Source organism: Dysidea avara, chromosome 2 (assembly GCF_963678975.1).
Source record: "Dysidea avara chromosome 2, odDysAvar1.4, whole genome shotgun sequence".
Lineage (NCBI taxonomy): Eukaryota > Metazoa > Porifera > Demospongiae > Dictyoceratida > Dysideidae > Dysidea > Dysidea avara.
This window is the reverse complement of record NC_089273.1, coordinates 50315399-50341548: the sequence shown is the minus strand read 5'-3', so window position 1 is coordinate 50341548 and position 26150 is coordinate 50315399. Positions and strand designations below refer to the sequence as shown.

The 26150-nt window shown below is 39.0% G+C and overlaps 1 protein-coding gene and 1 long non-coding RNA gene across 3 annotated transcripts in view; one reads left to right on the top strand and one right to left on the bottom strand.

The window, feature by feature from the left end:
• LOC136247561 (equilibrative nucleoside transporter 1-like) overlaps positions 1 to 26150 on the bottom strand; it is a 265718-nt gene that overhangs the window by 213073 nt on the left and 26495 nt on the right. The gene's annotated exons all lie outside the window — the stretch shown is intronic.
• Positions 15415 to 15785, top strand: LOC136246250 (uncharacterized). The gene is made up of 3 exons (XR_010696334.1): positions 15415 to 15470; positions 15529 to 15581; positions 15643 to 15785. It is a non-coding gene; the product is annotated as an uncharacterized lncRNA (long non-coding RNA).

Here is a 26150-nt window from a genome sequence, read left to right as displayed (position 1 = left end):
CATCAGACCGCTGAATTGACCTGCTTTCCTGTTCAGAATTTTTGCTTCAATAAAGAAGATTGTCAATAGCTAATCAGCTCACCAAGTTAACTTGCTCAGAAGTCGATAAAATTCATAGTCTCCTCAAACACCTGCCTATCCATGGCTAACGATGTACACATGCAGTGCCAGATAGAGGACTATATAGACGTACTATATATGAATGACTGTAAACGGCCGTAGCTAAATCCGTAAATCTGGAACTGCGCATGGGCATTTTGGTGATGAAGTGAAGGGTGTAGCATTTTGTCATCATTAGTAAAATCATTATTATACCAAGTATACTACAACACTGACACAATGCCTATAAACATCTCCAATGAGCAGTGGAATATGTTCATCATGTGATCCATCAATCCGTAATTCGTCGATCCGTGATCTGCCAAATACAGCATCTCATATAAAGTGCTGAAATGAATAGCAATTTTTAGTATTCAAATAGTTCCAAACAAATCAACCGATTATTCAATTATTCTTTAAGCATGAATACACATTGAAGTCCTTGTTTGGCAGTAAGTCAAAGAGCCATTTCTATCTCTTCTAAATAGTATAAATATACCACTTTGTTGATAATCTCAAGCTTCTAGGTTGGCTCCATTCATCTGATCACAGCTTACTACAGTACTAATGAATATTTGAATAGGGTATTAGGAGGCCCCTACCTTATTACATAGCACGGATAGATAGTACTTGTATGTATGCCTCTACATAAAGTTGTCCTTGTACATAATTTTGTACACTATAATAGCAAATATGTGACTGAATTTGACAAAACAAGGCTTCGACGCACAAAGCTTTGTTAGGAGATATGGCGATTTTAAGGAATCATTGTGTAATAACTTCCCAGTGCCTACAGCTGTGCAAACAAAATTTGCACCAACTGTTCATCTGTTCACTAGCTATCACTGAGTGGGTGTATACATTTCTGATACCCAAAATTTTCCGTTTTGAGCAGCTTTTTTCGAGCGGGTAGTAATATCACAGATGGTAGTTTTTCGAGCGGGTAGTAATATCACAGATGGTAGTACTAAGGGTGGGAGGGTGGGGGTAGTACTAAGGGTGGGAGGGTGGGGGTGGACGGTGGTATTAATATACGGGTATAAAATGGAGTAAGAATACGATTGGAGTCCAGAGGCCAAGTTTGGGCTCTCCATGGCCCTCCATGGCCCTCAAATTACTCCAAATTGACTGAGAACACTATTGGCGAGCTCTCTGTGAAGTCCCAGCTCACTACACACCATTATCACAAAGCCATGGCCATTTAATGGTGCCAATCTCACACTCGTGGCTTTGACAGGGTCGGAAGAAAGCTGCTACAGAAACCAGACTTGCCAGTGCTGAAGGAAGTACAGTGTGAAATATGATAGTATATTAGACCAGCAATCCATTTCTGGTAAAATCGTAAGTTTGATTTTATGTGTGTGGAAGCCTTGTTATATGAAATCCGGTCACATATATTATGATGACGAGGGTCAACTATGTACACACATATTATAACTTGTAAGTTTCATTGACAAGATTCTACACTTTGTGGTACAGTACAGTAAAAACTAGGATTGACCAAAAGTGTCCTGATAATCAAGGTGTCCTGATTTTTCAGGTCAATTTACAGGACCATTATCAAGTGTTCAGATTATGTAAGTTTCCTTATTTTCAAGCGTCCTGATTAACAGGTTCCATTGTAAACAGACTTTCAGTAGTGTTCACATAAACAAGACAATGGAATTGGTAGCAAAATACAATAGAACTACTAACCAATCCATCAGAACAATTACAAGTCAACTACAGTATTATATCTCATATTAAATCTTGTATTGTCATCAGGGTAATCCCCATGGTAATAGATAACCTAATATGTTAGCAGTGGTACTCTACTGAGCCATGACATTCTCCGAAACACGTACACAGAAGGAAGAGAGATTAGTAAGGTGTGAGTTTTATGGAGGAATAAACCATATCATTGTCATTGTCCACCAACCACCTGTTGTCATAACAACCACTATACTAATGTACTATTCATTGTGTGCAGTAGTAAACTGTCTAATTCCAACAACAATCTGATAAAATAGAAAACTGACTATCAAGTTTGTATATACATATGGTACCACCCAAACGCAACATCATACAGTACGATGGTACTGTATATTAGGGACATCGAAGGTGTGGGGTGATCCGTGATATAATATAACCCAAAAACCTGCCACAATTTTACCTCACAACGATATGACAGGATTGGTTAGGTAAAACCAAGCCCAAAAGTGTCTTTAGATCGACCCGAAACATTTGCGTCAAGTTGCTACAGAATTTAGAAAAAATATATATATTTAACAGAATTATCTACTGTCTGCCTGGCCTGACGCTTTCAGTCAAGTGTAGCGGAAAAGTGGCTACAGCTAAAGCCCTAATTTTGTTTGCAGAAATGTTTCTAGTTCGCTTAAGAAAAAACCTTTGGTATATTGATAAGTATACAATGCTTGCACTATTGTCTTACCTTTTATCCTTTTTTACCATAATAATAATAATAACCATGACCATCAGTCAAGGTTCTACTGCCGAGTGTTAATAGACTACAATACGGCTTCCATACCAGTGTACCGTATAGCGCAAAACTTTGGCGTGGGGAAAACATTGGCGAAATTGGCGAATTGCATAGAATCGCCAAAGTTTTACCCCTCCAAATTATTAGAAATGCGCGCGACTACAATAAAAATATTTTCACGTGTATCGAATACCCGAGTATTGTAAGCGTGGCGCGACTTGTCTGATGTCTATCCTAAAGAACTTTCGATCTTCGAATCAGAAGCCTGATTTGCCAGACCCAAATGGTTCTTTAAGTGAAAAGGTGCCTAGTGCTGCAATAGCTGCAGCGAACACGAAGGTTGAAGCACTTGAGAAAGAACAGGCCGGAAAGAAAAGCCGCGGTCCATATTCATTTTTGACACCAGCCCAAAAGTATGAACTTGGCAAGCGGGCATCCGAATGTGGTGTCACAGCGACAATACGATACTACGAGAAAAGGTATCCAGATTTACCACTGAAGGAGAGCAGCATTCGGAGATTCAAGAATTCTTATCAAGAATGCCTTAAACTCAATAGGCTTTGTTTGGGCTCCGAAGAGACTGAATTAATTAAAGAATTGCCATCTATGAAGACTGGACGTCCATTGGCAACTGGGGAAGAGGTAGATCAGCAGGTACGGCATTATTTAACGGACATGAGGAAGAGAGGGTGTATAGTTAACACTAGTGTAGCCATTGCTGTTGGGGAAGGGATTTTACTGAGCAGAGGTGCCAAATCTTTATCCAGTGTTCTCACCAAAGATTGGGCCAAGTACTTATTTAAGCGGATGGGGCTGGTCAAAAGGAAAGGTAACACAAAGGCCAAAGTTTGTGTAGAAAAATTCGATGAACTCAAGCAGCTGTTTCACCAAGACATCAAGAGTGCGGTTGTAATGGATGAGGTGCCCGCAGAGTTGATTATTAATTGGGACCAGACTGGTCTAAAGTATGTACCTGTGTCTGAGTGGACAATGGAGCAGGAGGGGGCTAAGCGTGTTGAAATTGATGGCAAGGACGACAAACGCCAGATTACAGCTGTCTTTGGATGCTCCATGTCTGGTGATTTTCTTCCTCCCCAGCTGGTGTACCAGGGCAAGACATCAAAATGCTTGCCTTCATTTACTTTCCCTTCAGATTGGAGCATTACTTACACTGCAAACCATTGGTGTAATGAGGATACCATGGAGCTTTACATCAATGATATAATATTCCCTTATCTTCGGCAAACCAGGCAAAGCCTTAACCTTTCAGCTAACCACCCAGCTGTACTAATTTTTGACAACTTTAAAGGTCAGTGCACTGAGAAACTGCTGAGACTCCTTGATGCCAACTTTATTGATGTTGTCCTGGTACCAGCCAATTGTACTGACAGGCTGCAGCCTTTAGATTTAAGCGTGAACAAGGCAGCTAAAGAGTTTTTGCGAAATAAGTTCCAGGAATGGTATGCTCAGCAAGTTAGTTCTCAACTGGCCGGAGAATCTGAAATGGCTCCAGTGGATCTTCGGATGAGTGTGATGAAGCCACTGGGGGCACAGTGGATTTTTGAGCTTTACGGATACTTACAAAGCAAGCCAGACATTATAAAGAATGGCTTCAAGGAAGCAGGAATAATTGATTGTATTGTATAAAGTGATTATAGACACTATGTACATGCTGTAAAATGAAATTGATTGTACATTATGCTAGTGAATTTTACATGACAATTATGTAATCAGTTTAATTTAATATCCTAGAATGAGCACTGTACATGTAAAATGTATGTCAGGAGGTACTGACCTACTGTAATTGGGGGAATGGGGTAAACTTGTTCTGTTGAACACAGTTAATAAAATGTGATCTCATTGATTCTTGACGGAATCTCAACTTTGCCATGTTCTGTCCATGAGCCAACGCTGTCGCATACCCTATGGCAAAAAGACCGCAATCTTTTATACCCTGCTGCTTCTGCGATTTAACAACTCTAATCTTGGAGACTGGTACAGACGGGAAATGATCAGAAATTAACTTCTTAGTTTCCTTATCAAGGTTTTTGAAGATCGAGTCATAAACAAGAATTTCATTGCCTCTGTTGCCAATGTTGGTTGCCAATAGCCAGTGGTGGCGGCTGCAGCTGTGTATAATCTGCAGTATCCTATTCTTCTTTTCAAGTGCTCGGATCTCTTTCTGCTGTAGTAAAGTGGAACGTAAACCGCCCATTTCTGGAAACTGACTGCTTAACAATTGTTGAGCAAGATTAATATGAAGGTCACTAAGTTCCTCACCCATTATTACTTGTTCAATGTCCACCTCATTTAACTTGCGTTTCTTTGGTGGTGGTTCTGCATCGCCATCATCCGCAATATTTAAAACATCTACGGACCTGTTTGCTGCTTGAATATCAGTACTAGTACCCACTGGGAGTGCAACTTTGGGTCTTTGCACATCCTCGGTCTTGTCAACAGCCTTGTCCTCACTCTTGTCCACTGCATCCTTGTCCTCAGTCTTGTCTCCAGTTTCAATCCTGTCCTCTGCGTGTTCCAAAATCTTTACTTTAATAGAAAGCAATTCTTCCACCAACTTCCTAGCTTTCTGGCAGTCCGCATCGCCCGATCTGAAAATGTAACGACACGGAATTTCTAAGCCCCCTTGGGGTAGATCTGCTGAGTACTGCCTTGTTCCAGTGACCACGCATACTAGAGATCCCCCACGACGAATAAATATAGAGCAAAGAGTGGAAATTACTCTGGGTACATGGCCAACAATAATGCGTCCATGGCCACTCGGGTCAGCAGCTGGCTTCACTATCGCAACGGCTGATGGATCATGTGGATTGTGCAATTCCTTTTTACAAGGCAGTTCAGTTTCATCGATCGCAGCATCCCAAACCTCTTTATAGACGTGATATCCACCGAACAACACTTTCAACTGAAAACGCTAGCACCATACCGGCATGTGTGTTACGCACGTGATGATATAAATTTTCGATTGTGGCTTTACGCTGTCTGGAATTTAGTGCGCACTTCGTCAGAGTGGCACTTCATAAAGACGCCTCAGAAGCATGATAGGCAGATTCGCCAATGTTTTCCCCGCCAAATTGTGAATGTTGCTGATTCGCCAAAGTTTTACCCGCCAAATTGTGAATGTTGCTGATTCGCCAAAGTTTTACCCGCCAAAGTTTTGCGCTATACGGTATATTGCATCAAACTATTCGAATACACGTGGTCGCCGGTTGCACCGTGTACGTGACTCGCTGTTGATATCGATCATAGAGAGCAACTCACGGCGAACTAAATAGCAATGTGTAAGTCAATAAATATAGTTTATTTAGTAACAATGTTAAACCGAGTCGGGTCATCCAGGTCCTGCTTTATTTACAGATTATTCGGGTCTGGTCCCACGTGCTAAATTAAATGTGGACGTGTTACTACACGTCATAGCATAGCTCTGCTTCTTTTGTGAGCCATGCCCACTTACGTAAATTACAATCTCTAGATATATGGTAGCCATGTCCATTCATCAGTGTGTAGGTATGCACGAATCCACGCCCACTTACGTGAATTACTGTCTGTAGACATATGGTAGCCACACCCATTCATCAGTCCATAGGTATGCACGAATCCACGTCCATTATTGCCTGCAGGCTTATGTAGAGTCACGCCCACTGATCAATTGTTATTATATGAGTCATAATCTAGTATAATAGTGCTGTGAGTAACTCAGTAGATATTTAGTGGTCATGAACTTGCAAAAAAAACTTCACAAACCAGTATAAGAAAAAATTTGGAATTTAAAATTTTTTCTTATACTTGTTGCAAGCACTAAATTGCATTGCACATGATTAAAAACATGCTAAAAGGGGTATGGTAGCTGTTTTGTTGGTGAGTAACAAAATGGCTGCCACACCCCATAAACAAAACGGCTGTCATGCCCCATTTAGTAAGCTTTTAATCGCACACAATTAGTACTCACAACATTGCATTTGGGCTGTACTGTATGACAGTTACAGCATACTTTCCAGGGTTAAAGATGGGTGTGGATCCACACTGGAACCTGGATGGGACCCACCTCAAACAGAGACGTGCATCAAGGGCTATGTCATGTTGGCAGTAGACAGTATACTACATGATAACAAAATATGTAAATAAGTAGCTATATAATTATTATACCAAACACATACGTACGTACACAAGTAGTCTTTTTGCATGACAACCTCAAGCTCAAACTGACTCATCACAAATGGGTGTGTCTCCATGTAGGCCTATAAACAACACACAATCTCAAACACTTCAAACTGTTAGTTCCTATTCTCAGATTGAAACTTACATATCAATTAGAGATCTCAACCATAGTAATATGCTTATAATAACTAACTGATGAATTTTACCTTGGAGACAAGACTGAAGGATTAAACGACTAGTCTAAAGCTTCCTGTATCCCTCTAAGGGATACTATACAAACCAACTATTGAGGGTAATAATTGTCATGGAGTTTGTAGTTACTTAGCTGTTCATCATATAATCATCAGGTTTATTCTATGCTATGTAATTGACAACTGGTATGGAAAACGAGTCACCTCAGAAAATGAAACCATAAAATTTGTTTAACCTGAAATTACATACTTCAAAACTACACACATACAGTGGAACTTCTGTTTGGACCACTGAAATTTTACAATTACAAAAATGCTAAATTTCAGAGAAAACTTGCAATCGGTAGAGCTGTCCTGTGTAAGTACAGTGTCCTTTACGCAGAGGCTCCTTTAAAAGAAATGCCAATGTATGGTGTACTTTCATGGCTTCACTCCCATTAAAAAGTGACATAACAAGTCTACATCAGTAACATCACACACATGCACGCATGCACACATACACACATTCAAGCACACAGACATCTACTGTAGCATACAAAAATACAGGCAGTTGTAAAGACTTGACCACAAAGCTCAGCACAAACAAACAAGCAGGTGTTTCATGAAGGCATAGCTACACTACCTTATATAATCAATTGTTACTCAACATATTAGCACACTAACTAATGGGTACTAATCTATTCCAGGTATCTTCTGTTTGTGGTACCAACAAGTTTACAAGTTGTGTAACATATCTCAGTATAAGGAAGTGTATGAGGCAAGCACATCGGTTGTCTGTGAGTATGTATCACATGTGCAGTAAGTAACTCATGAAAACCATTCTTTGCAGAGTTCAAGAATCACCACTCAAATTACATTGGCTATTCACTGCACATGCACAATGTAGTCATGGACAAGCAAACTGAATGCCTCTGTATTGAAAGGCTGGCCCCATGTATATCCACATGTATGTAGGCTGGTGGTGCTTAGAGACACAACACTATTGCCATTGTCATCAGTAACCAATAGCAGTGTTAGTAAGACACCAATAAATTGACACCAACCAAAATCTCGAGACAGAAATACAGAGTAAAGCAAAAAAAAACAACAAAAACAAGTTGATGTTATGCTACTTCTAAAAATCTGGTGCCATGCAGCTACGGTATGCATCAGAAAAAAAGCAACGTTTTGTAATCGTAATTGTTCTGTTTTTACGATAGGATTTTGCGTTGAAGCAAAATACGTTTACGCGTAGCTCCCTTTCGTAATTACAGTGCTGTAATACGATTACAAAGTTGCAATCGTAGCAGACATTACGCACCGTAGCCATGCACTGTGGCGTAGTTTTTTTTTTCCGGTTCTGTTTTTCTTAGAGCTTGTTATAACTAAGCTAGCACATAGCTATTTTGTATGTTATAGCTAATACTTATTACACGTCCGTAACTTATTGTATTTTGTATCTTCACACAGGTCGATCGTCGCATCTTCAAGCCGCTATTGCTGGATTATTTGCATTCAGTAGCTAGCTACGTAGCTATATTATATGTGCATTTATATGTACGTAGATGTATTTGTAATTTTAATATACGTACGTGTAGTTACGGATGCATAAATTATTTCATATACCGGCTCACTGGTGTATTTATCAATTCTGCTCGAGTATATCAGCTTAATTGCTACACAATGAAGCATACGTACGTATACCAATAGCTAACCACTAGACTGATCACTCATACAGTTCTACCTATTCAGGACGTACTAGGAGCAACACACCGGCTACAAAATTGAACAACCGGTTTCTGTAACAGCTCAATAATGTGTTTAAAAACTTCACCTACGTACGTACGTATAGCTATGATTATTAGATCAGACACAACAAAGTGATGCATGTGTGGCTGTCACGTGAAGTTATTTGCGCATGTGCGCACAATTTAGCTACCGCATCCGGTTTGTCATACGTAGCTGCAGCTGGTACAAATATTTCACCAACTGGAGCTACGGCACACATGTTTGCGTGTTTTAACTTTCTACTAAGGTGCAGAATTTGATTTTGGTACGTTGCCGGTGAAGCTAGCTATGTTGAGAAAGAAATTAAAAGAGGAAGCTGAGAAACGGAAAGGTTAGTTATACTTGGTTACGGTTAGCTCGACCGACTAGCTGTAGCTATGTGACTGCAGCTACGCAGTAATTATGGTCGTGTCATTCTATTATTTTAACCTTTTCAGAGCAATATTACTTGATATCGTGGACTAAAGAGCCGGGCAAACCTTGCTCTGTCCACCCACACGAAGAAATCGTGGAGAAAGATTCACCAGCAGTAGGCAACGAAACGCTCGTGATTTTTCCCAGCAAGAAACAAAAGGTGGTGGCATCTGCGAAGCATCGTGGTACGATAATGAGCCTTATCCGCAATTACGTCACAACGCAAAAATGGCGAAAAGTGTGGGGGCCTTTTGTACAGAGAGCCATTGGGAAGAAACCAAAAGCAGACCGTAGGACTGCTCGAGAAGTACGAAAATGCGTGCCCCTACATAGTAAGATAGTTAATAAGCTCACCAAAGTTTTCTCATGCTTTCTTCACGTGGAACATCTCGAAACGTTATCCCTTCCACACAAAGTACCCCACTTGGCCCCCACACTTTTCGCCATTTTTGCGTTATTTTCGCGTTGTGACGTAATTGCGGATAAGGCTCATAGCAATTGGTACGTTGACCATGAATAACCTGCACGTCATAGTACAGCTACAGTACGACAGTGGAACCTCTATTTGTGACCGGATTTGTGAAAAGGGGTCTTCCACACACATCCAATTCTATGAGCTTGGAAGACTATAACTTAGTGTTCAAGAAAGATACAAACCTGAAATTTTCTCCATCCATTAACCTATGTTGGTGCTCACTTCTGACCAAATTTCAAGTCAATAATGTTTTCCAATCTCAAGTTATGAATTGTCAAAGTTGGTAAAATGGATGTGTGTGGAAGACCTCTTTTTGCAAATCCAGTCACATTTAACGGACACTTTGGGCCGGACCATCGTTTGGGTCGTATTTCACAGATGGGTAAAATTGTATAGGTATAAAAGCCTCAAAAACTGTCATTTATAAGCATCGAGGTTAAATGTACAGTATCCTTTACAGAGACAATCCTTTAAGAGAGGTTCCACTGAGCACTGTAACAGTAGCTAGTACAACTATGTATAAGCATTGAACTTTAGTTATACTTGGGCATGCAAGTTTGTATATAGTTAACTGCACCAGTTTACCATACTTAACTTGCTAAACATCTATGTGCTTAGCCCATACAGCTATAAAAGATATAACTCTACCTGATGTCAAGTAAATATAACCATTTCAGCAATTAGCTAGATTTAAAGTATATATATATAAGATCAAAACAATTTTTCATTCATTCCTGCATCCATGGAACACACAAAGTATGTTTTACTTTTAGTACATGCACGTACTGTCAGTTCCTTCAATCCACAGTAGTTCGACATCATTGCTTAATTGAACTTCTGCAAGTGATCCAATTGTTGTACAGCTATTCTGAACTTCTTAAGGTCTACTTAGTCTTCTTCTGGTTATAGATCAAGCTGTGGTACATTATCAACATTAATTTTGATTGGTTTATATGTGATTAGCGAATGTCAAATCGTTTAATGTAGTATCCACAAACCTTCAACATGAAGCTACATCACATGCAGACCATTCCTGTTAATTGACCACAAATGCAAACTCACTCCATATAGGGATGGTGTTTCGCTTACCAGTTGTAGTAGCTGTGATATGTATATTGCAACTTGACTTAATGCCACTGATAGAAAGGATATGTGGTGTATGTAAACCAGCAAGCAGCTCCACAGGAAGACTTAAGATGTTCATGTGTTTTCTTAGAGTATGTTATATGCGGCTAGTAGTTGCATAAAGTTACTAAATAATTTTTTATTCCTCCTATGGGTAGGATGAGAAAGATGTATCCCGTTGGTACAACATGGTACATGGGTAGTACTTGAGTAGTGGGTGGGCACATAACTACATTCAAATAATAAGCAGCAACTATGATCCCCTGCACAATTCCCTCCCACTTGTTGTTTTCTCAAACTACTTGCAGTACTGTTTCCTAGCAACCCCATAAGGTGAGTGGAGTACTTAATAATTCGGTCAGAATCATGGCAACATGCATGCAGTATCAACAATTGTATGTGTCTTGAATAAAGTCATGAACTTTTTCAGCCAGCATTCCCACATTGTTTGCATGCTTTTATACATAAAAGTATGGACAAATCTACGTACATACATACATGCAAATGGGTGGCACTTGTGTTAACCAGAAAATCAGCTACTGCAGTCGCAGGGCATGTAAACTAATATTTCAGCATTAATTCTTCACCCCCTGCTTTCTAGAATCAAAGTGGACTTCTGTTTTTCGCTTGGATCAAAACATCAGCTATAGCACGATGGATACTTGGTGTAATATTGGGTTCGTGCATTTACAATTCTTGCCTAAGTTGTGAACTACATCAGCATTAAGCATTGGTTGCATGTTTTTACACATAAAATTATGGACATATATCTACATACATGTGTACACGCAAATGGATGGAACTACTGTTTACCTTCCCTGGATAATTATCCATGCCATGCAAGTTTGCATATCTGTTGATGTTATGGTACTTCTCACCAGAAAATCAGCTACTGCAGTAGCAGGGCATATAAACTAATCTTTCAGTATTAATTCTTCACCCCCTGCTTTCTAGAATCAAAGTGGACTTGTGTTTTAGCTTGGATCAAAACATCAGCTATAGCACGATGGATACTTGGTTTAATATTGGGTTCGTGCATTTGCAATTCTTTACTAAGTTGTGAACTACATCAGCATTAAGCATTGGTTGCATGTTTTTACACATAAAATTATGGACCTATATCTACATCCATACATACGTACACGCAAATGGATGGTATAGCACGATGGATACTTGGTTTAATATTGGGTTCGTGCATTTGCAATTCTTGCCTAAGTTGTGAACTACATCAGCATTAAGCATTGGTTGCATGTTTTTACACATAAAATTATGGACATATATCTACATACATGCGTACACGCAAATGGATGGAACTACTGTTTACCTTCCCTGGATAATTATCCATGCCATGCAAGTTTGCATATCTGTTGATGTTATGGTACTTCTCACCAGAAAATCAGCTACTCACTAGCCATACAAGCTCACTCCATATAGGGATGGTGTTTCGCTTACAAGTTGTAGTGGCTGTGATATGTATTGCAACTTGACTTAATCAATGCCACTGATAGAAAGGAAATGAGGTGTATGTAAACCAGCAGCTCCACAGGAAGACTTAAGATGCTATGTGTTTTCTTAGAGTATGTTATATGTGGCATATCTACGTACATACATACATGCAAATGAATGGCACTTGTGTTAACCAGAAAATCAGCTACTGCAGTAGCAGGGCATATAAACTAATATTTCAGCATTAATTTTTCACCCCCTGCTTTCTAGAATCAAAGTGGACTTGTGTTTTAGCTTGGATCAAAACATCAGCTATAGCACGATGGATACTTGGTTTAATATTGGGTTCGTGCATTTGCAATTCTTGCCTAAGTTGTGAACTACATCAGTATTAAGCATTGGTTGCATGTTTTTACACATAAAATTATGGACATATATCTACATACATACGTACAAGCAAATGGATGGAACTACTGTTTACCTTCCCTGGGTAATTATCCATGCCATGCAAGTTTGCATATCTGTTGATGTTATGGTACCTCTCACCAGAAAATCAGTTAATCACTAGCCATGCAAACTCACTCCATATAGGGATGGTGTTTCGTTTACCAGTTGTAGTAGCTGTGATATGTATTGCAACTACACATGCCACTGATAGAAAGGATATGTGGTGTATGTAAACCAGCAGCTCCACAGGAAGACTTAAGATGTTCATGTGTTTTCTTAGAGTATGTTATATGTGGCTAGTAGTTAAATAAAATTAAATAATTTTTCCTACATCATTTTTTATTAGTCTTATGGGTTGGTACTTGAGTAGTGAGTGGTCATATAACTACATTCCAATAATATGCAGCAACTATGATCCTCTGCACAATTCCCTCCCACTTGTTGTTTTCTTAAACTAGCAATACTGTTTTCTAGCAATGCCACAAAGTGAATGAAGTACTTAGCAACAATTCGGTCAATCATGGCAACATGCATGCAGTATCAACAATTGTATGTGTCTTGAATAAAGTCATGAACTTTTTCAGCCAGCATTCCCACATTGTTTGCTTGCTTTTATACGTAAAAGTATGGACAAATCTACGTACATACATACATGCAAATGGGTGGCACTTGTGTTAACCAGAAAATCAGCTACTGCAGTCGCAGGGCATGTAAACTAATATTTCAGCATTAATTCTTCACCCCCTGCTTTCTAGAATCAAAGTGGACTTGTGATTTAGCTTGCATCAAAACATCAGCTATAGCACGATGGATACTTGGTTTAATATTGGGTTCGTGCATTTGCAATTCTTTCCTAAGTTGTGAACTACATCAGCATTAAGCATTGGTTGTAAAATCATACATAACTCGAAATAATATGTATCTAGTGGAAATCTTCAACACAAAATGCATTGTCTCAATAAACATCCTTATTAAATTACATGGTGTAGTATGCACCTGTGTGTGAGTTCATCGTGGAACAGTGACAACAGCCTGTATGTTGAATTTGTTTTGCAAGATTAAATGCTGGTATGTGCAAACTTGTCAGTATATCAAATAAATGCTATTTAGTTGGCTTGTGTAATGCTATTTTATTAGGCTCAGGTGTTCTAATTTATTTATAGTTGTGACATGTACGTATGTACCATGTGAATGCATGGTTATTTGGTCAGTGTACAGTCCTGAGTTATTCGTATGCATGTACGAATAACTCAGGACAAGATTTTATATTGCAGGCCCTAAACGAGAGATACTCGAGAAAGAGAAGTTATATCTAAGAAATGAATTTGAATTTACACTATCAGGTATTAAGCAGCCCAACTTATACTGTCTGTTTATTGTGAAACTACAATACAGACGAAAAAGAAGCAAAACATATCACAAATGCTGATGGTATGTTCATACAGTACAATTATATATGCAGGGCCGGAGGAGGGAAAATTGAGTTGGTCAGGCCATTGACTATAATGTTGAAATTGCTACTATATACATGCCAATGAGAGAGGAGCTGTTGCACAGTGTGCAAAGCACACTCTGCGAAGTGCGAAGCACGAGCATTCTAGGGGGGTCTGGGGGCATGCCCCCACAGGAAATTTTTGAAAATTAGACACTCAGATATGCAATTTTAGTGATATTTCACTGCTAGCTATAGCTATATAAATATGCTCAAGCCTATCTGTTGTTCTGCAGACTTTCTATACTATGTATAATTGTAGACCTGACATATAGGGGACACAGCATGAAACTTGCTGTATGGTTCATTTAATTATAATTAAGTTTAAGGGGGGTCTGCATGGGGGTGCAACCCCCAGGAGCTGCAGAATTTTTGCAATTTAAAGGCTTGAAAATGCCTTAAAATTTAAAATTGATGCTAAACTTTAAAAGTACAACTAGCTAGCAATTTGCAACTTTCCCCCCAAATTTCACAGGAACCCATGCAGCATGGCCCCCTTTATCTAGGATATAAGTACTATACAGTGAATTCACACACAGCTACAATAAAAAGCTACATGCACAGCTACAAAAATACAGTATAGCTACTACTATACTGGTTTGTATGAAATGAACGGATCATCGCGTAAATATACTGGTGGACAGTCACGAGACCAATCAGTATTCGAAAATGGCGCGATGTGGGTGAGACTGAGAGTTTGCTCAGTATCTCGACAGGAGTGGGTAGTTGAAGAGGAGTGATTTCTACTCAACATCTCATCCAGATAGCCACCATGTAATGTATGGGTGTACAGCTTCTTGCCGAGGAATGAGTCATCTGGTTTGTCACTGCCAGCCCTTCGCCCAGTAAAGGAAGCCAAGAGAGACAAGCCAAGGAATTATTTTATGAAGATTGAATTGTGATATAAGTGTGCTGGTTTAGAATCAAAGAAAACACCTGCCTTACACGTGATAAATGCCAACTGTCAACACACGTGATACGTACTGTACGTATAACCCACAATCATTTCTGTACAAAACCATACGAATGCTATGCTCTACTGTAAGGTAATTGGAGGTACTATACATGTATAGTTCTGTGCTTTAGTTAGGCTGAGAAACTAGGTAACTACTCGTGTCATGCATTTTCAATAACATCTGTAAAATGTCCGTAGCTACATGTGAAGTGATCGTCCAAAGATTGCATGAGAGTAATATAGTTCGAGCTGGTCAGCTAGTTGGTTCAACTCCAGATTATTGGTCCGGCTCAGGCCTGACCAACCGGACCGTCTCCTCCGGCCTTGATATGGCTATATATTGTGTGATTTATGTTCATACACCGCAACAGAAAAGAAGAAATGGAAAACCGCTAAAACAGAAGGTACACAAGTGTAAGAGTATTCTGTCATTGCAAAAGATGATATACACGTGTTCTTTAGAGAATGAATCCAGCAAAGTAAAGAAAGCCAAGAAAAAAAAAGAAAGATACTATGTATGTACATATGTACAAGGAGTACATAATCATTAACATATATTTACGTATAACTTTGCAGGCCCCAAAAGAAAGCTTCAACATTGAAAGTGAAAAAAAGAAGTTCTGGAATTATAGTGCTGGGAAGCGGGTGCAGTGATGAAGATGATAATGAAGGGTTTAGTGATGATGAAGGGTTTAGTGATAATGAAGGGTTTAGTGATAAAGAGGAGAAAAGAGGTACTAAAATGTAGATTTGATCTGCTACACAAAACAAAGTTTAGGGCTACAGTGAAACCTGTGTATTTAAAGCATATCTTATGCAGCAAATAATTGATCACCCCAAATATCACAGCATCCTGATATTCCAGTTAGTTTACATGCGAAGAAATACTTAAGGGCCACTACTGAGAGTCCATTATTATGTATATAGTTGTCCTTTAATTCAAGTGTCCTGATCAACAGGTTCCACTGTGTTTCTTAGAGCTCTTAAATCTAACAATTGTCTACGGAATTTCTATGGCTATATTAAAACTTTAAAGCACTTCAAAGGAAATCTGTTGAAAGCCTCAGATCTATAGCAGTGGCACAAAAACTGTTAGGCCATACCCATCCAATTACTGAACTGTCAACAACAGCTTGTGTGGGCAGTCCTTACAACACTTTGAACTGCAGAGCCAATGACCTTATATAGCTTTATGTGTGCATTTGATAAATTCTGCCATAGATTCCTCTCATCATGCTGTGTACTGTAGTTATTTAATGCTTAGATCTTCATTATTTGTTTAGCTACTTACATATATGCACATAGGTGGTTTTGCAAAACTTCAATAATTAAATAGCTGAAGTTTGTGTGCTACTGGTATGATTTTATTTCTGAAGTCAGCTGCGAATTGACTTAAATTTCATTGTCAACCTCTCCAGGTAGCTACAATAAGAGGTGCTAATTCTTAAAGTAGTCATCAGGTGTATGTAGCAAAACTTCTACCCACAACCACCTACTTCTCTTACCTCAAAGCCAACACAAAGTACTTTATCTTCTCTTGATGCATGCTTTTAAATGTGACCATGATCTATGGACAGTTCTAACTTAATTTAAAATATATTTTAATTACAGGTAGTTGTTGTAGTGGGACATCAGTTGACATGTACACAATATTCTGTATTTTAAACTTTAAAGGAACGGACTATGATAGTGATCCAATTGCAATATGTAAGACTAAGAAGAAGAGAAAGGAAGTTGTAACAGTAAAGTGTGATGGTGAGCCAAAGACTAAGAAAAAGAAGGGAAAGGAAGTTATAGCAATGACGTGTGGTGGCAGTGAGCCAAAGAGTAAGAAGAAAAATGAAGGTGTGTATCAACTTACAGTATGAATAATTCATGAATTAATAATTTAGCTAAGGGGTTGTACATACTGAGATATAACAATTGACATGTAATATATTTAAACTTTATAATAGTAGACTCTGATATGATAGCAGCACTGATGACGATGACCCAAACTGTAAACCAGGAATGATGAAAGAAAATGAAGGTATATATACATCAATGAATAACTGTTATTACAATGAAATATCTATTTGTATTTTATGTATTGTTCTTTGCATTTATTGGATTTCATGTACTTAGATGAGCAAACTCAGTAAGTAGAAAGGGTGGATACTACTCAACAAGTATACCCAGAGAACTACACTTTTGACTATGCAGGTGAAAATAATTCTTGTGATGATGTATAGTGTACAAGTACACAAAAAAAAAATTGTACAAGTGTTATATCCCTACTGTGCATTTTATTATGGTATCTTGAGTGCAGTAGAGATATAATATAACACTTCTTATTGTTTTACCGTGATTTAATATCGTGCATCATTCCAGCTTGTTTCAGTACTGTTTTACTGATGTGCTATGGTCCCTACTCTAGTTGAAAATTCCAATTTTTTGTGTACTTGTTTGTTAACTTTTTTGGAAATATTTATTATGACTGGTGAACCCACGCATAGCTACTACATATGAAATGGCACGAATTATCATCTGAGAATTGAAGTATCCATTATGCTTCGTTGTCAGCTATGTTCGACCTGTTACACAGCATTTTGAATCAAGAACTGTTTGAAAAGCACCTCTGCAATTGCCACATACCAAAAGAAATGGTGCCATGCATCCCAGTTATATCACTTATCATCTGAAAAGTGAAGTATCCACTATGCTTCATTGTTGGCTATATGTTCAACCCATTACGCAGCAGTACGAATTGAGAACCGTTTGAAAAGCACCTCTGTGAACAAAATAGTCACTATGAAAAATGCAGACAATTTATATTACGAAGGGAAGCCATCACATGCTACCACCAAATCGACACTTTTTGCTGTCAGCAAAGATGAATAGGACACCAAGGAGGACACTGGTAAGTCCATGAAGAATGCATTGTATGTACTGTGGTATGCCAAAAGGCACCTCTCAGGCTGAAGCAACACCGAACAATGAAAAAATCAAGTCCGTAGCCTTAGGCGTTATCGAGTTACACTTGTCATCCCATACAGTTTTTGTCAATGCTGTTACAGTAATTGTTTTGAATTCACCCAATGCCAGCATCATTGGCAACTAGTTGCAATCAACAACAGTATCGCTCATTGTACCAGTAAAACTATAATTATTCACTTTGTAGTCAAAGTTAACTGATTTCTTGTGGCACCAACAACATTTTTTCTACAAATTGATGACCATGCAGTCACTGTATGGTAATGCACTCAACTTTAAAAAAAATCTTTTTCAGTGACATTGATCATCTGTGCTAGCACACTTACATAATGTTCTCACGCTTTAAGAAGTTGGCTAGTAGTAGCTGCTTTAGTTTCTTTTTTTTCAAGTCTACAGAAAGTGATAGTACTCGTGATAGTAGTACTTCCTGCTGGGAACACCCAACACCACACTGGGTAATAATAAACAATCAATCATCATTATGATCAATCTAAAGTCCGTAAAATGTTTATGATTATATTATATTGGAAAGACAGCAATGTGCTGATATACATCCAATAATATAAATTGACTTATAAATGTTGGTCCAGGAGTTCATCATAACTAGATGGTGGCAGCTCATTCCATTCTTTAGTAGTTCTGTAAAAAAGCATTCTTCAGTGATAATGTTGGGTGTGTGATGGTGGTAATATAAAATGTAGTTGGTGGAATTGTCTGGTGGTGGAGGTCTGTGGCAAAAAGTATTGTGGCATTTGTATGGCTGGCTCTTGATGGTGAACAGTTCTAATGTTGTACTCTTCTTCTAACGTCTGTTCCTCTGCCATACCACAATAAGACGCCTAAGTATCCACAAGCAATGGCGACTTTTGCTGGGAGCGAGGCTGGGAGTCGTAGTATCGTACAGGTCACCCCGGTAGTACGTACAGCCCGGTATGTCACACGACTAGGAGATAACCGCTTCACCTGAAGAAACAGGCAAGCACGCCCCGGAGTAAACACAAAACGAGAAACACCTTTAGCACTACCTCTTTAGCTAAACATTTAGTAGAATAATAAGGCGTTCTAGACTATACTCCACTGTACTCCGTTGTTAAAGAATACATCCTATTCTTAATGATGCGTTTACTAAATTCAGTGTATATTATAAGTTAGACTGTATTTCAGTATTCTTGGATGACGATTCGTGACTCTGCAACTTCTGGCTCTGCAGGGTTGTGAGACACCTGTATGAAAGCAACAACAACATGTGGACACCCCAACAGATTAAGAAAGCTGCTGCTATCTATAGCTGGCTGTTATAAATGTGTTCATATTGAATTTATTTGGTTAATAATCAATACATTAATATTGAAAGGGACACGCCCCAAAAAAGTACGTAAATGGTGTAAAACCACAGTGATTTTCGTACATTTCGAAGCGCCCACAAGATTACGTAGTGATACCATTAATTACAGCAAATGCTTATTCTGGCTGCGATGTAGGCTTTGCTTTTCATTGTTAAGATCTGCAGTGATGTATTTGAATGGTCATCGCTCTTCAGTTGGCCGTCCATCAACTACTAATATTGATCTGGCCTACTCCGAGGGTTGCTTGGAGCCTGGCGGCCTTGTTTGATTGCTGGCATTTCCAGCTGTCCAGCACTTTAACACCTAGTGCTGGGGGTGGTGGCAAGGGCAGTCCATCTAGCCCGGGAAAAAAATTACGCAGTGATACCAACAAAAAACGGTCTGCTAATTACTCACATACCTCTAAGGAATACTCCACCTTGTTTTCAAGACTGTAGCTGCAGCGGATACCGCGTGGGCCCAGCACTGTTTCTGAACCCGGTTCGTCATTTTACCCAACGCGTAATGTATTGTGGGATTCACCCGTTACCAAGACTACCTTAAACTAATTTGTGTACATGAACAGTACTTCTGTAATTCGAGGGAATTGTACGAAGAGTTGTTGCCCCTCGAGCGGGCCATTCAGTACAAAGGCAAAAGTTTAGGAAAGCCGCTTCGAGAAAGTGTCGCGTGAGTAACTTAGTTTCGAATAGCTTTGTTCTAGTTTCTGTAGGCCTATATAAACAGACACCATGTTTCCTAAGCCAACTTTTAGTGGGTTTCTCGTATGTTTTTGAAGTTATCATGTCGGTAGATATGCGGAATTCCGATAAAATCAGTAAATTTTATTAGGTTTGCAATCCCAATGGCTAATTTCAATATGTTTCATTCTAGACTGGTGGTTTATCTTCTTGCTGTGAATGGTAGTGCTATGGCTGATGCCAAGTGGAGTAGCTAGGTAATGCGGAGAACTCTTCAAGTTAGTTCCTGCTTAACTTACTGGGAGTTCTCTTTCCTCTCCATGAGTGCTGTCACTCTAGCCGTAATCCAAACTCCCCTTGTAAAGTAAAATGTTTTACTTTCCAGAGTATAATGGCAACTCCCCACTTTTAGCTAACAGCGGTGAAGATAAGTAGTTAACTCTTTCAGAAGACTAGTCAACTTGTCATGTTAATGTATATGGTGCAGCACATACACGTACATAAGAATGATTGCATGCACAAATGGTACATACCTAATACGTATTTATATGTGTACATGTAAACACATAAGATGTAGGTGCTATTATAGCTAACACTATGTAAAAAATTCACAGCAGTGACCTCGTGTGTTTGCACACATTGGCTATACTGTGCAATTCACTACTGTAAAATTGATTTTGTCTTATGATGAATATTTTTAAGAAGTAGTGGTTTTAAAAAAAACCGTTGAGTGACAGTATGTCCATTACCCAAATGCCTCTTATTAATATCCAGTGGGTTCACCTTTTAGTTCGATTACCTTAGGAATAACTTTCACAAGATGTCTGATATACCTACAAAATGCAAAAATGCATCCATGTATGTACACTCACACAGATTCAAGCACATAATATTATAATTGTGTGCATACATACCACTGCACTCAATACAATGTGAGCACATGAGCAATACAATGCATGCATGACTATAGCTAATACATAAAGCTGACTCACAAACGTATTCAGTGGCTATAGCCTCATTCATACAGTGTTTATAAGAATGCATATGCATGCATTACTAAGCTGAAACCTGGTGCATTTGGCTACATCCACAGTCTTTCAGAAAGCCTTTATGCCTTCCACCAGTTGTTCCTTTGTTGTAGGCTTAACTTCACGTCGCATATATTCCTTAAGCTCATGCCAGAGGCATTCAATTGGGTTACAGTCCGGAGACTCTGGTGGGGTCTTCCACCAGTTAACATCATTGTCAGCCATGAATCCAGCTGCATGCCGAGAAGTATGCTTCGGATCATTATCCTGCATGAATCTATGACCACCAGGATATTTGTCAGCAATAAATGGCAACAATGTGGAACTATAGATTTAATTTGTGTGTAAAGGTTGGCATCCATAATGCCTTCAAAAATGCAAATCTTAGTAGGACCTTTAAGGCTAATCCCAGCCCACACATGCAGCTTCAAGGGATGTTTAGGTCTACGGGGAAAACAGGTTGTGTACACCAAAGTGAAAAGTATTATACGTATTTAATACCTTGGTTTACTCTTTAGAGGACAATGTCGTTTGCGGTGACAAAAGCGCTTATGTGTTTCCAGCTGGACTGAGCATTCGTCGCTCCATATAACATTCTAAAAATAGGTATATGGAAATCTACTATATCTGGATATATCTATCTAATCAAAAACAGCCAAGCTGTAAAAAAAGGTGTGGCCCCCAAAAAAGGCCATGGTGAAAAAAGATGTGAAATCCAAGGTGGCGGCCAAGAAATGGCTGTGATGGTAGGTTAATGGTAAAAATTTTAATAACGACAATTCAGGTGAATTTGATGCCAAGACCAAGTGGCACAAAATTCACCTGAATTGTCGTTATTAAAATTTTTACCATTAACCTACCATCACAGCCATTTCTTGGCCGCCACCTTGGATTTCACATCTTTTTTCACCATGGCCTTTTTTGGGGGCCGCACCTTTTTTTACAGCTTGGCTGTTTTTGATTAGATATCACTTCTTTTTGTATTTGTATACTGCAAAGCCAGCCTATGGCTGGCTTAGGGGCTTTTTTAACCCATGTGTTTTTTTATTTACCACAGGAAGAAGAAAAGAACTTATAGAAGATTTTTAATACTTCAATTATTTTTGATTTTATTAGTAATTATACAAATTATATACATATATTTATTACATGCCCATTATTCCCCACAGGATATTTTTTAGCAGCTGATCTCTCTACTGGGTGACTTAAAATATAGCTGAACTATATACAGGATGGTTTCTTTGTAGCTGAACTCTCTACAAGATAAATTCTTCTAGCTGATTTCTCTACAGGGTGATTTGTTTCTATAGCTGAACTCTCTACAGGTTATTTGTTTGCAGCTAAACTCTCTACATCCATGGTGGTTTCTTTGTAGCTGAACTCTCTACATGATGGTCTCTTTGTAGCTGAACCCTCTACAAGGTGACTTCTTCTAGCTGAACTCTCTACAGGGTGATTTCTTTGTAGCTGAACTCTCCACATGATGGTTTCTTTGCAGCTGAACTCTCTACAGGGTGACCTCTTCTAGCTGATCTCCCTACAGGGTGATTTGTTTCTAGCTGAACTCTCTACAGGTGATTTGTTTGCAGCTAAACTCTCTACATGGTGCTTTCTTTGTAGCTGAACTCTCTACATGATGGTTTCTTTGTAGCTGAACTCTCTACAAAATGACTTCTTCTAGCTGAACTCTCTACAGGTGATTTGTTTGCAGCTAAACTCTCTACATCCATGGTGGTTTCTTTGTAGCTGAACTCTCTACATGATGGTTTCTTTGTAGCTGAACTCTCTACAAGGTGACTTCTTCTAGCTGAACTCTCTACAGGGTGATTTCTTTGTAGCTGAACTCTCCACATGATGATTTCTTTGTAGCTGAACTCTCTACAAGGTGACCTCTTCTAGCTGATCTCTCTACAGGGTGATTTATTTCTAGCTGAACTATCTACAGGTGATTTGTTTGCTGCTAAACTCTCTGCATGGTGCTTTCTTTGTAGCTGAACTCTCTACATGACGGTTTCATTGTAGCTGAACTCTCTACAAGGTGACTTCTTCTAGCTGAACTCTCTACAGGTGATTTGTATGTAGCTAAACTCTCTGCATGGTGCTTTCTTTGTAGCTGAACTCTCTACATGATGGTTTCTTTGTAGCTGAACTCTCTACAAGGTGACTTCTTTTAGCTGCTCCCTCTACAGGGTGATTTGTTTGCAGCTGAACTCTTTAGGTGGTGATTTCTTTGTAGCTAAACTCTCTACATGATGGTTTCTTTGTAGCTGAACTCTCTACAAGGTAACTTCTTCTAGCTGATCCCTCTACAGGGCGATTTGTTTGTTGTTGAATTCTCTACATGGTGCTTTCTTTGTAGCTGAACTCTCTACATGATGGTTTCTTTGTAGCTGAACTCTCTACAAGGTAACTTCTTCTAGCTGACCCCTCTACAGGGCGATTTGTTTGTTGTTGAATTCTCTACACGATAATTTTGTTTGAGGCTGAACTCTCTACATGGCGGTTTCTTTGTAGCTGAACTCTCTACAAGGTGACTTTTTCTGGCTGAACTCTATACAGAGTGATTTGTTTTCAGCTGAACTCTCTACATGATGGTTTCTTTGTAGCTGAACTCTCTACAAGGTAACTTCTTCTAGCTGACCCCTCTACAGGACGATTTGTTTGTTGTTGAATTCTCTACACGGTAATTTGTTTGAGGCTGAACTCTCTACATGGCGGTTTCTTTGTAGCTGAACTCTCTACAAGGTGACTTTTTCTGGCTGAACTCTATACAGAGTGATTTGTTTTCAGCTGAACTCTCTACATGATGGTTTCCTTGTAGCTGAACTCTCTACAAGGTGACTTCTTCTAGCTGAACTCTCTACATGGCAGTTTCTTTGTAGCTGAACTCTCTACAAGGTGACTTTTTCTGGCTGTACTCTATACAGAGTGATTTGTTTTCAGCTGAACTCTCTACATGATGGTTTCTTTGTAGCTGAACTCTTTACAAGGTGACTTCTTCTAGCTGAACTCTCTACAAGGTGATTTCTTTGTAGCTGAACTCTCTACATGATGGTTTCTTTGTAGCTGAACTCTCTACAAGGTAACTTCTTCTAGCTGATCCCTCTACAGGGCGATTTGTTTGTTGTTGAATTCTCTACACGGTAATTTGTTTGAGGCTGAACTCTCTACATGGCGGTTTCTTTGTAGCTGAACTCTCTACAAGGTGACTTTTTCTAGCTGAACTCTATACAGAGTGATTTGTTTGCAGCTGAACTCTCTACATGATGGTTTCTTTGTAGCTAAATTCTCTATAAGGTGACCTCTTCTATAGCTGAACTCTTTACATAGTGTCTAGTTTCTAGCTGATCTCTCTACAGGGTGATTTGTTTGCAGCTGAAATCTCTACAGGGTTATTTGCTTGTAGCTGAACTCCTTACATTGTGTCTAGTTTCTAGCTGATCTCCACAGTGTGATTTGTTTGTAGCTGTTCTCTCTACAAGTTGATTTGTGTGTAGCTAATCTCTCTGCAGGTTGATTTGTTTGTAACTGATCTCTCTACAGGGCAATTTGTTTGTAGCTGAACTCTCTATAAGGTGATTTGATCTCTCTGCAGGTTGATTTGTTTGTAGCTGAACTCTCTAAAGGGTGATTTGCTTGTAGCTGAACTCCTTACATTGTGTCTAGTCTCTAGCTGATCTCTCTACAGGGTGATTTGTTTGTAGCTGATCTCTCTGCAGGTTGATTTATTTGTAGCTGAAGTCTCTACAGGGTGATTTGTTTCTAGCTGATCTCTCTACAGGGTGATTTTTTGTAGCTGATCTCTCTGCAAGTTTATTTGTTTGTAGTCAATCTCTCTACAGGGTAATCTGTTTGTAGCTGAACTGTCTATAAGGTGATTTGTTTGTAGCTGATCTCTCTGCAGGTTGATTTGTTTTAGCTGAACTCTCTACAGGGTGATTTGTTTGTAGCTGATCTCTCTGCAGGTTGATTTGTTTGTAGCTGAAGTCTCTACAGGGTGATTTGTTTCTAGCTGATCTCTCTACAGGGTGATTTTTTGTAGCTGACCTCTCTTCAGGGTGATTTGTTTCTAGCTTATCTCTCTACAGGTTGATTTGTGTGTAACTGATCTCTCTACAAGCTGATTTGTTTGTAGCTGATCTCTCTGCAGGTTGATTTGTTGTAGCTGAACTCTCTACAGGGTGATTTGTTTCTAGCTTATCTCTCTACAGGTTGATTTGTGTGTAACTGATCTCTCTACAAGCTGATTTGTTTGTAGCTGATCTCTCTACAGGGTGATTTGTTTCTAGCTGATCTCTTTACAAGTTGATTTGTGTGTAGCTGATCTCTCTGTAAGTTGATTTGTTTGTAGTCGATCTCTCTACAGGGTAATTTGTTTGTAGCTGAACTGTCTATAAGGTGATATGTTTGTAGCTGATCTCTCTGCAGGTTGATTTGTTTTAGCTGAACTCTCTACAGGGTGATTTGTTTCTAGCTTATCTCTCTACAGGTTGATTTGTGTGTAACTGATCTCTCTACAAGCTGATTTGTTTGTAGCTGATCTCTCTGCAGGTTGATTTGTTTCTAGCTGATCTCTCTACAAGTTGATTTGTTTGTTGCTGATCACTCTAAAGATTGATTTGTTTGTACCTGAACTCTCTGCAAAGTGTTTTGTTTGTAGCTGATCTCTCTACAGGATAATTTGTTTGTAGCTGAACTCTCTGTACAGTGATTTGTGTGTAGTTGAATTCTCTAGAGAGTAATTTAATTGTAGGTGAACTCTCTACAGGGTGCATGACTTGTTTATAGCTGAACTCTCTGCAGTGTGACTTGTAATGTTCTGAATCTCTACAGTGATATAATTGTAGCTTAATTCTCCACAGGGTGACTTGCTTCTTGCTGAACTGTCTATAAGATTAACTGTTTGCAGCTGAACTCCCTACAGAATAACTTGTAATGTAATAGAATTCTATAATGGAGTAAATAAATTAGCTGAATGCTCTATTAGGGTGACTGTTCTATTAGAGTATCTCGAACTCGCGTTTGCTACACAGAGTTGGCTTTCGAATCATAACTCA